Source organism: Biomphalaria glabrata, chromosome 14 (assembly GCF_947242115.1).
Source record: "Biomphalaria glabrata chromosome 14, xgBioGlab47.1, whole genome shotgun sequence".
NCBI classification, from domain to species: Eukaryota; Metazoa; Mollusca; class Gastropoda; family Planorbidae; genus Biomphalaria; species Biomphalaria glabrata.
The window spans coordinates 6,709,089-6,721,456 of NC_074724.1; the positions used below are offsets into that span (position 1 = coordinate 6,709,089).

Here is a 12,368-nt window from a genome sequence, read left to right on the forward strand (position 1 = left end):
GAAGGAAGCTGGTTGGTGGCCAATGCCACAAAGGGATCACAGACAGAGATGAGATGGCATCATTAAAATAATAACAAAGTGAAAGACGACAGTACAGTTTCGTTTTGTGAGAAAACGGTCTTACACTCCTACGCGACACAATGAAAACTTAAGAATCTACGAATTTCAGAGAAAGCATGTTCTTTTATTGGTGTCGAAGGCTTGTCTTTCCATATTGTTTTTATTTTTCGCAAGTGCTGCTGTGGACTGTGCAATTCGGGCCTATAGTTCAGGTTTGGTTCTTCTAGAAACCATGAATGAAATATTTGTCACTCAACAAACACTTTGTATTCGATGACATGCTAACATTAAAAACGTCAGGCAGCCGAACAATAGAATCATGTTTATAAGACGCACTCCGCACACACGTCTATTCTGTATGGCTGTATGGCCTGTTGCTTTTGATAGTTTCTACATTACAGCTTGTGTTTTTCGTGCTAAAAATACAAAAAACCTTTCTCTTTATTTGCAATGCTTACCAAACAGATGACACTTGGATGGACCCTTAGGGGCCCGAGTCTGAGTTTGTGTAAGAGTGGAATAAAAGGCATTGTATATCAAGCCCGAAAATAAAGTGTACAGTTTGAAACCCAACAGCAACATGCATATTGTCCCTTATGACGCAAAAACAAAATAATTAAAAAAATAATACTACTAAAACAGTAGTAAAAGCGGAATGTATCGATATATAATTCTTAGAAAATTTTGTCAGTTGCGTTTTAAAAAAAAATATTTAAAAAAATATTATTTGCTGAAGTAAGTTTTATTTTTAGAATTTTACTAAAACCTGGTGTCAAACAATGATTGATTCATTCTCACTCGTGTATCACGTGGTTATTAAATAACATATAACCTGAGAGAGAGAGAAAGAGAGAGAGAGAGAGAGAGAGAGAGAGAGGGGTGGGGGGCGAAGTGGGACGAGACCATTCGTTATAGAAGGCCTCAACACTGACCTGCAACGTCAGTGGGAAGTTTAGACCAATAGCTCGTTGCCACGTCATAGGTCAGTACGACGTACTTTTGTATTATTCTTTTTTGTGGTAAAACAATAACTTCCAATCTTAGCATTGCATAAAGAATTACTGTCACCACCTTAAAGTTAGTGCCATACAGTAGATATCCTATTTTGATATCATGAGTGGAATTCATCATTCATGGTTTCTAAAAGGTGAACACTTTTAACCTTGAGCTAAGCAGTTACTTGATAAGTCAGTAAGAGAAGTTAGTAAGGAGCAGTCACTTAATTTAAGAAAGTTATGAGATTTGTACCAGTCAATAAGTTGTCATTGTCAAGTATTTCTATAAAGGATTATTACTTATTCCCGGATTGTGCATCATATTTCCTATGTGGTATAACGTATTATTTGTGTCTGCCACACATAAAGAGTTATTTCCCTAAAAGAGAGGGATACGAACGTGCAAGGATTCATCCTGAAAATACCTACATATAACATTATAATTTGAACCTGATGTCACCCACGACCATCCATCCAAAATGACGTGGTGACAATTACCAAACGTGATCTCTAATTTGCTCACTTGTATCATACAATTTTCTCAGCTACCCTAATGCAGAGCAACATAATATGAAAGAAATGCACCCAAATATTTAGAGTCGTAAGGTCTTACGCTTTGTGTTAACAATACCTAAGGTACAGCCTGCACTGGAAAAAGTTTATCGAAAATTCAAACTAGTAATTTTTTTTTTCAGAAACTCAGAAAAGTTTTAATTTTTTTTTTTTTTAAGCTGTATCTAATATGGGATATATTAGCCTAGATTCTAGAATACTACCTTAAAGGAGTTCAGTAATAATAATAATGATAATAATATTTATTATTATGCTCAGCCATGCTCAACTGGCTTATGGAGCATGTTTACACCCCTTCGAAATATCGACTCAAAGAGAATAACATAAAAGAGACGCAGAGAGCAGACGCAAACAATGATATCCACTACTACTCGCAACGGTTCGTGAGATTAGTCTCGACATCAATATGGGTCCCTGGCTAAAGAAAAAAAAAATGTAAAACAATCAAACACGGATAGCTAATAATCTAGTTATAATCAACATTGATTAAAATCGCATAGACAGCTTAACATTATATTTTTACCTCACTATCCTATCATTAATGAATGACATGACGGTATTAATGTACTTTCCCATCCCTCCACAAATAGCCAACAAATGGAATGCATGCAAGTGTTGGAGTTTTTTTTTGTTTTTTTAGGTGGGGGTCGAAGAGGTTAGCGGGAAAACCTTAAAAAGTTACGTTTGTAGTTTTACGGAAACCCCCTTGAACTATTAATACTTTTCTAGAATAAGGAGGCTTAATCCATCAAATGTTTTCCCGATTTTTAGCATATAAGCATGTGTGAGTGTCTAACGGGGAGAGGGGGGGGGGTAAAACAAAAAAAAAAAAGAAAACACGTATATATTCACTACATTATACAATAATACAAATTTCGCATTATTATTTAGTTTCAATTAAAACATTAATTATACTTAATTGAGCAAGTATATAATTTTAACAATTTCTAATTATAGTCTTTCAGTATAAAAAAATGCACTCTGCGTTGGTGGCAATATCACAAGAAAGAGAAAAAGTGGGGTATCTGGGTATCACTTTTGAACCCCAAATCTTTCATGCAAACAGTATAATGTTAGTGATACAATATACCTCAAATCTTTCACGCAAACAATATAATGTTAGTGATACAACAATAAACCCCAAATCTTTCACGCAAACAGTATAATGTTAGTGATACAACAATAAACCTCAAATCTTTCAAGCAAACAGTATAATGTTAGTGATACAACAATAAACCCCAAATCTTTCACGCAAACAGTATAATGTTAGTGATACAACAATAAACCCCAAATCTTTCACGCAAACAGTAAAGTGTTAGTGATACAACAATAAACCCCAAATCTTTCACGCAAACAGTAAAGTGTTAGTGATACAACAATAAACCCCAAATCTTTCACGCAAACAGTATAATGTTAGTGATACAACAATAAACCCCAAATCTTTCACGCAAACAGTATAATGTTAGTGATACAACAATAATTACACAGAAAACTTAGATCCCAGATATAATGGACACACAAGAACTACCTTATTATTGTTGTTTTTTTAACATGGTGAGATGCGTGAGCTAAGGCTAAGTAAGCTAAGGCTAAGTACGCTTGAACTTGGCTTGGCTACCTGTGAAGGGGGCTCGAGGTTCGACACCCGACTCCGGCAGAGTTGTGTTTACTGAGCGCCTAAAGGTAGCACGGGAATAACTTTCTCTCATATACCCCCTCCCCCAACCTCCACAACTGAGATTGGACCATAGCGCTCTGAGCATACTGTTAGCATGAAAGTAGCGCTATATAAAAACTATCATGAAATTTTACTTAAACACAAAATATATTATGCATAGACATATTTTTTTTGTTTTTTTAAGAGATTTTTTCTGCCGATTTAGCCTTGCCTGGATTACATCCTAATTGACTGGTTGATAAAAGAAAAGCGAGCCGAAAGTGGACAAAGTAATTAGTGTCAAGAAAACTCTCAAAGCCTCAAAACTTTCAATATTTTCTACTAGAGTGACTACATCATTTCCCTGCTGGTAGCACTTACACAAAAAATCCCTAAGGCCACCAAAATAGCCATTGCAAAATTAAAGTGTAATAGCCATGGTATGAGATAGTTTCAGTAATTCAAAAAGGCTCTTGCTGGAAAAGCTTGACAGTATGCAGAGGAACTTTCTGGACACATAAGCCTCATCAGTCACAGGAGAAGTCACAAAACCTAAAAGCACAAATTGAACAGGAAACAAATGTAATTACTTTTGTTTTCCACTAAAAGGGATGCCATCTCAGCATCCGCTTTTATGCATCTTTTTTCTTTTTCACATTTATAATGCAAAATGGCATGTCTGCCGTATCAATACTCAGCAATTTTTTTTTTTTAAATCAAGCAAAATATAGTAAAGTAATTATAAACAAGCAAATTCCAAAAAAAAATAAAAAAAAATTAATAAACAAATAAAAAACAATGGTATTGCCGGATCAGGCGTGGGCGGCATAATATCGCCTATTACCGTTATGTGTATCAAATAGTTTGTATCAGTCAAGTAATTAAATTTGTAACAGATCTAGACTAACAGTGCGATTAGAATTTTTTTTTTTTTTTGTTACCAATTGTTTTTATTTAGCGCAATTTCATGCTTTTTTTAGACAAATATTTGCGTAATAAATACTATTTTATTTTATCAAGCCTAAGGTATGTAGCATTAATAGCAAACCTTAAGACAGATGTTAATTTAAGACTTAAAAAGTGATAAATAAGTGAAAGCTATCTATCAGCACATGCAAATTATTTCATTTTCATTAAGAAAAAATAGCTAACGGGAATTCCACTTATTACACATTCTAAACAGGGGAACTCCCTTTAACTATTGAAAGGAAACTGAAAGCTGTGTCACTTATTTTTAGCGGCCCCCGTAAGGGTAAAAAGCCGCTATTAGGTTTGTGCAAAATGTCCGTCTGTCACACTCAGATCTCGAAAAATAGAAGAGATATGAAAAATATTATTTCATCATTAAATGCGGCTTGAAAAGTTTAGGTGCAACGGCTACTTTTGGTTTTCTAAAAGCAAACTGTTTAATTTATAAAATTAATTATGCAAGCGATTTTTTCATAAAAATACACCAATTCTAAAACAATTACGTAAATGTAAGGGAGGCAATGTTACAATATGCTAACAAAGATGGCAATTTTTTTTTGTATTTTCAGTATCACTAAGTCAAATATATTGATAAAATGTACAAGAAATGTTTACAACAAATATAAATAATAGTTAAAGGTGTTTTTTCTGGTCAACTAGCTGCTAAAATTAAAAGAAAACATTTCTGTTTGTTTATAAAGTCTAATAATGCATTTTGTATGTAAATATCACGCACATTTTTTAAAATGGTCTTTTTATGCAGCGACTTTCGTGCAGTAGTGTAACGTCGCAACATGATCAGGTGCTAAACCAATTCCTTAAACTTTTTTAAAAAATAAGATTTTATTTATTTTTTGTTTAGTGCCCCATGCAAATAAAAGAAGATTATTTTTGTGCGTTTTGTCTGTTGGTCGGTCTATCCGTCATGATTAGATTAACAAATAACACTAGAGGCTATTGTAAATCTGATTTAACCTTTAATTTTTCATTCAGAAATATTGCAATAGTTTTAAGTATCTATAATAGATTGTTACGGATGTTTTGTGAAAAACAAATCAATGCCAATGAATATTTGTTTGCTCTTCTAACTTATATTAGATTTTATTTCCATGCTTAAACGTTGCAAGAAACACATGATCTTTAATATATTGTTCCGGTTTTTAATGTAAATAGCAATATAAATGCTAAATTAAAATATCTATACTGATTTATATTTCATTAACTATAAAGTTGTTCCGGATATTGTTTTATAAAAAATAAATTATGTCAAATGATTGTTTGAAATCGCATTATTGACTAATATTACACTTACATTCTTTGACACAACGTCACTATAGTTTATTTATCAATATCAATTGTTCTGAATTTTTAATTTAAAACAACTTTGTCAAATAATTTTTTTTTCAAAAATATCGACAATAGGTTATTCAGGATTTTAAAATAAGAAAGTAATTAACTAGAAACGACTATTGAAAATCAATTTTTAGACTTATTTTACAGTTAATTTTCTTGTCGAAATATAATAAAAGTTGTTTAATCAGTAAATAATGTTCCGGATTTTGTTTCGAAAAAGGAAATCGAACTACATTACCTTAATTTTCTTACAAATCGTCGCCAAAAATGATCCGAATTTTATATGAAAAATCTAATAACGCTAATAAATGTTTGAAATCCCTCTTGTAATAAATAAAACAAATAATTTTCTCATTTACGAAAATTGGTTGTTCCGGATTTTTTATGAAAAATAGTTTAAATATAGTTATATATATATATATATATATATATATATATATATATATATATATATATATATATATATATATATATTAAGTCTAACTAGCCCATCAAATGAAATGCTAAAAGAACAAATTCTGTGCACCAATGTCTATGATCCCTCGAGAAGCTGCTCGTAAAGATGACATTTTTTAGTCTAACTAGGACGTGTGACGTAATGGAATTTTTTTTCATTTGACGTCATATAGAGTTAATTCTTTAAATGAAATGCTAAAAGAACTCACTCGGTACACCAATGTCTATGAACCCTCGAGAAGCTGCTCGTATTTTAAAAAGACATAATAGCTACATTTAGATCTAATCTAGATTTTTTACACTAGATCTAGATTTTTTTAACACTAGAGCTAGATTTTTTACACTAGATCTAGATTTTTTCTTACACTAGAGCTAGATTTTTAAAACTAGATTTAGATTTTAAGTTCTAATTAAAATCATTATAGAATCTAGATTTAAAATTTCTTGGTCTAGTTTGGAATGTTTGTTGTTTTACATGTTTCGGATGTTCCTTCAGAGTTGTAGTCCAAACCTCCCGTAGGACAACAGGGGATGGGAGCAGGCAGGGTTTGAACCTGGGACCATCGATGAATCCAAACGACAGTCCAGCGCGCAAACCGCACTACCAGACAGCCATGATTTAGACTAGATCAAGATCTATAATTTTAATTTCTAGGCTTAAAGTGTGGATTTTTATTTCTAAAGTCTAGATTGTCAATATGTCAATATTGCAATGTTATAAAATACTAAAACTAATCTACTATTTTAATATTTCATATTGCAATTTGTCTATTAATTGATTATCTAGTTTTTTTTTTTATATAAATCTTATCTAAATTACATCTATATTATCCCAAATATATATTTTAGATCTAGATCTAGTAGATATAGATATTGAGAGTGCTAAATTAGTAGTTTAATTTAGGTAGATTTACATCCTCATTCTAGTTCCATTTAGGCCTAAATGAAAAAGCTCAATACCAAAAGATTATCTAAAATCGCTCTTCTGACATATTGTACATATCCGGTAGTTGTCATTCCGTAATGTGTAGGTATATTATCAATAGTAGGCTATTAGTTTGTAACCAGTTTGTCATTAGATTAAGAGCAATGCCTGGTCGTGCGGTTAGCGCGCAGGACTAATTATCTCTACGGTCTCGGTTTCATACCCTGCTCGATGCCATCCTCTGTCGACCAGGGATCCGTCTCCCACGGGGGCCGCCTCTGAGTTTGTGTGGCAACACAAACTCTCTTTGTAATCTTGTTTGTTTTTCATTTTTGTTGTTATATATATATAGATTAGAGAGACATATACATTGCAATAATTGTTGATATATGTTTTTGTATATCTATGTTTATTTTGGCATGTATTTTACAAGTGTTAAGGTCATCTTCTTCTGTGTCCCATGGTTAACGAGGGTGTCATGTAGCCAGCACAATGACCAAGCACCCATCAACATGTGTACTTAGTTATTCCCATGATTTTTTCATCAATACGATAAAACAAAAAGAAATATCTGCCTTGCCACCCGAGAGAACAAATTATATGTGTTGGGTGGATTGGGGAGTGAGATTGCCTAGCATCATGTCAGGTACTATCAGATACTGGAAAAACCTTCCTTATTACAAAGCTTATATCAACTCACTCAGTATGTCTGTCTGTCTGGTAAAAAGTATGTACACCTTATTTCACCCACACCCAATCTTGGATCAAACTGAAATTTTGCATAACTAATTATTTTATATGCCAACAAAACAATCTTTTTTTTTTTAATTTACCAATTAGTTAATTAACAATTGGTAGTTAATTATTTTGTTTTGTATCTCGAAGAAGCAAAATAATTTTTTATTTGTTTTTACTGATAAAGAAGTATAAGTTCAATTAGTCCCCCTAATTGTTTGTAGAAAAAAAAAAAGGTAAATACCTATACAACCTATTTTCCTAAGCAGCTCCCTGACACAGTGGTTCCTGTATTGGCTTGAGGAGACTTTAGCCCTCGAGTTCGAACTAGGGTCCCTCACTTTTTTTTTTATTTAAATATGTTTAAAAAGCAATGACCCAGACACTCCCTTCTTTCTTCCCCCTACCCATTTCCAACTGGTCCAGAAAAGTGACAGGATCAAAGCATATCAAGAAAGCTAAAAATATGCTTAACGAAAACAATAGGTAAAAATATTTCTAATCGCATATATTTGTTATTGTTAGTCTAGATCTAATACAAATTTAATTACATGACTGATCCAAACTAATTGATACAATTACACTTAATGTAAGCTTTCTTTTTAAAAAGGTATTTTTTATTTTTTCCTTGTTTTTCTTTTTTTTTCCCTTATGTGATGCCATCATTTAAAGTGTCTAAACTTAAGATACAGACAAACACTAACAAGGGCAAAAAGAGGAAGTTTAATATATAAAAGATAAGAATCTGCAATAAAGGCAATTTATTGAACGATTAGGACACACAGTGCAAATACTGAAGCATTTTTTCTAGTATTTGAACAACATGAGCTTTAACTAACTAGTATATAGACAAAAAGATAATGGATTTCATGCCTATAAGGCTATTGTTATTTGTCCAAGTTCGGTTGCCCCCCATTCCATTCTCAAGCAGCTTCTTGTGGACGAAAAGACCAAATTAGACACAATGTTAACCAGTCTGATCCCCATAGAGAATGAAGTGTACTTGCCCTTATTCTGTTTGCTATCTTCTTTGGCATAATGTTAGGTCAAATTAGAAATCTATGCCAGGTTTCGATCAGAAGGCAATGTGTTTATTCTTCAGAGCTTACTATCCCAAACTAAAATAAAGGAAACGGTCATAACAGAGCTTCTCCATGCCGATGATTGCACGCTACTTCCTAACACTGAACATGAGCTTCAGCTTGAAGTCAACAAATTTATTTTGGTTTAACAATAAACATTGGAAAAACCAAAGTCATGTTTCAGAAGTCACCCAACAGCATCTACTCAGGTCATAAGATTATTGTGAATGGACACCTCATAATGTGGTGGACCACTTTATATATCTGGGAAGCACAGTATCAGATGAAACATCAATTTTAAGGGAAATTGATAATCATTGGCTAAATGTTGAAGTGTCTTTCCATCCAGAAAAATGCAAATTATTAAGAGTAACAAATAAATAATAATAAAAATAAAAAAGAACAGACTACGTTGGGCAGGTCACCTTGAAAGAATGTCAGACAACAGAGGGGCGAAAATCGTATACAGGCAAAAACCAAAAGGCAGGCGACTCAAAGGCAGACCCCGAATGCGATGGATAGATGACGTGGAAGCAGATCTGAAGCAGCTTGGGGTTAGGGCGTGGAGACGAAAGGCCCAGGAGAGATCTGAATGGAAGGATGTGTTAAAGCAGGCCAGAGCCCTCCATGGGCTGTAGCGCCACTGGGATGGGAACAAATAAATTAAAAGAAATAAAAATCCACTTATTTTATTCATGGTAGACCAGTTACTCCGACTAAAAACTCAAAATAGCTATGCATTATAATAATTGAGAAGTGGTATCCCCATATTGATGAAATTATTAAAATATTTCAAACAAAAGCATAAAACCAAAATGCTAATTAACCTTAGTTAGGCCAATATATGTGTCCTCTGTTTGGGACTCCTTGACACAAGAAAACATAAAAAAACTAGAACAGATGCAAAATTAAGCCTCTGTCAAGGTTGGTTTTCCAGGCATAGCTAGGGCATGAATTAAATTAACTGGAATCCCACCTTACCAGGCTAATAAAGTTATAAATGACTAACACAAAAGTAAATTGGTAAAATTTAACTTTAAATAAATGATCAATGCACGTTTATCAAATGAATATTTAGTAAGGAACTTTAACATTCAAAGATGAATGATAAGTATTAAGGTAAATTGCGTTATGTTACAATACTATGTTTTATAACATGCACAAACACTTAAATATGTCCACAAGTCCCAGGAAAAAAAAAGCTACAGAAAACCATGTGACCACAATGCGGCCTTACACTAGGCAAGGCCTGGCTCAACACTGCCAACAACATGACTCACTCACTGCCCAAAAATGTCTGGCTCAAAACAATGCCATGGTCTAATACTCACACCCTGTAACAGAATAAAGCCAAGATCTAGGTGTGCCGCTAAACCTAAAACGTAAGCGACTTAAAGTATACCAACAAATCAAATATGATTAGGAGCATCTATGTACTTGACCTTTAACAAGGGGAAAACAGGGTTAGAATGCCAATACCAACAACAAGCATGCTTTACCAAATAAGAAGTACACGATACCAAGGAATGGTCTGTACACAAAATTCACGGCAACAAACTCTAGACATATGGAAAGAGGGACTTCTTTCTAGATGTGTTAGTGAGATCTGTAAGAAAAGAATAAGTTCATTTCACTACAGTAATAGCATGAGAAGACTTAAAACATTGAACCATAAATTACAAGTACAAAAACTAATAAATACTCAGACACAAACATAAAAGCACATTTGATATTATAAATGCTAGGACTAATTTCTAAAAAGTACTCCTTCTTCCCTAATGCCACAAGAGCATAGAATGGATTGCCTGAATCAGCCAGAGAAACCAATGACTTACCAGAGGTTTAAGTTACTGATTAATATGCATGACTAGTTTAATACTAATAGTACATGAAACAGGTAAGATGCAATTAACTTCTTTTGAAAAAAAAACAATGCACAATTATTACCTATCAAACATCAAAAAATAATTAAAAACAACAAAGCCCAGGTTAATTAGCACAAGCTAAGAGTAACAATGCACAATAATTATGCATCACTTATCAAACTATCAACTAAGAACATACTGCACAATAATTAGCTATCAAACATGAATCCACAATGTACAACAATGAACCATCAAACTACCAACTAAGAACAACAAACCACAATAATTACACATCAAACTAATTGTAACTAGTTCTACCCACAATCTTTACAATAAGTAGCTGCAAAAAAACAACAACTTTATATCCTAGAAATTGTGTTCAACTATTAAGGCAAAAATTATTCAAAAATAACCTAACATACACATCCATAACATAAAAGAAGATTATCCATCACAAATGGAAGTTCTCAATCAGACACAACAGAAATGAATACCTATCACTGTTAATATTAATAGCAGGAGATGTAGAGTCAAATCCAGGGCCTAGATCTAAAGATAGATGCAACATCTGCAAAAAAGTATGCACCATGAAACAGAAAGCCATTCAATGTGACACCTGCGATGAATGGTACCATGCATCATGTCTCCATATGAATACACCTGTGCATTATGCCTTAGGCAACAAAGATGCATCATGGCACTGTGTACCATGTGGGTTACCTCAGTTTACATCAGGACTGTTTGATTCCTTTGATGCGGACACTTCTAACCCATACAACATCCTAAACACCATCCCAAACCAAAGTCACCAACCACTAGCCAGATCCACTCCTGTTAAACCTAAATCTACTAAAATTAATAAAACAGCCTCACTAAACAAACCTACTAAAGAAGTAATACCAAAATACCTTAAAACCTTAGTAATAAAATTTCAAAGCATTACGAACAAAACAGCAGACTTAGAAATTTTATTAGAATGTGAGAAACCAGACATAATTGCAGGAACAGAAACTTGGCTACATCCTGAAATTTATAATGCAGAAATTTTCAATAGTAATTATGAAATTTTTAGAAAAGATAGGGCTGATAACCATGGAGGAGTTCTTTTAGCAATAAAAAACACTCTTATAGCAGAAGAAATTACCTTACCTAACTCAAAAAATATAGAATCAACATTTTGTAAAATTAATACCACCTCAACATCCCTAATAATAGGCAGCATTTACAGACCACCAAATTCTAGTTTAGAATACATTCAGGAACTATGTAATCAGATTACTACACTTAAAGAGACAAATAAAAATGCAGTTTTTTGGATTATGGGTGATTTCAACCTACCTGATATAAATTGGAAAACACTAACCATAGATAAACACCAAAACCTTAAGGACATAAATGAGCTTTTCATAGAAACTTTACACAACCTAAGTTTAGATCAAATCATTAAAAAGCCAACTAGATTAAACAACACATTAGATCTCTTCTTAACCAACAGACCTGGATTAGTAGTTGATTATGATATTATCCCTGGTCTATCAGACCATGAGATCATAAAAATACACAGTCAGATAAAAGCAGTAGCCAATACAAAACCCAAAAGAAAAATCTTACTCTGGAATAAATGTAACCTGACACAACTACACCAAGCTGCATTAAACTTTCAACAAACATTCTTATTAGAAAAAGACATTAACCAAC

General features: G+C 33.0%; 1 protein-coding gene across 6 annotated transcripts in view; it reads right to left on the reverse strand.

Annotated features, from left to right (window-relative positions):
* LOC106076788 (uncharacterized) overlaps positions 1-12,368 on the reverse strand; it is a 71,773-nt gene that overhangs the window by 45,065 nt on the left and 14,340 nt on the right. For 2 of the 6 annotated variants that reach the window (XM_056011450.1, XM_056011451.1), the window contains exon 1: positions 2,152-2,430. The exons of 2 other annotated variants lie outside the window; for them this stretch is intronic. The gene's annotated coding sequence lies outside the window, so the exon portion shown is untranslated. Of the gene's footprint in view, positions 1-2,151; positions 2,434-12,368 lie in introns of those variants that run through there. 2 more of the 6 variants (XM_056011447.1, XM_056011453.1) reach the window with 2 other exon arrangements.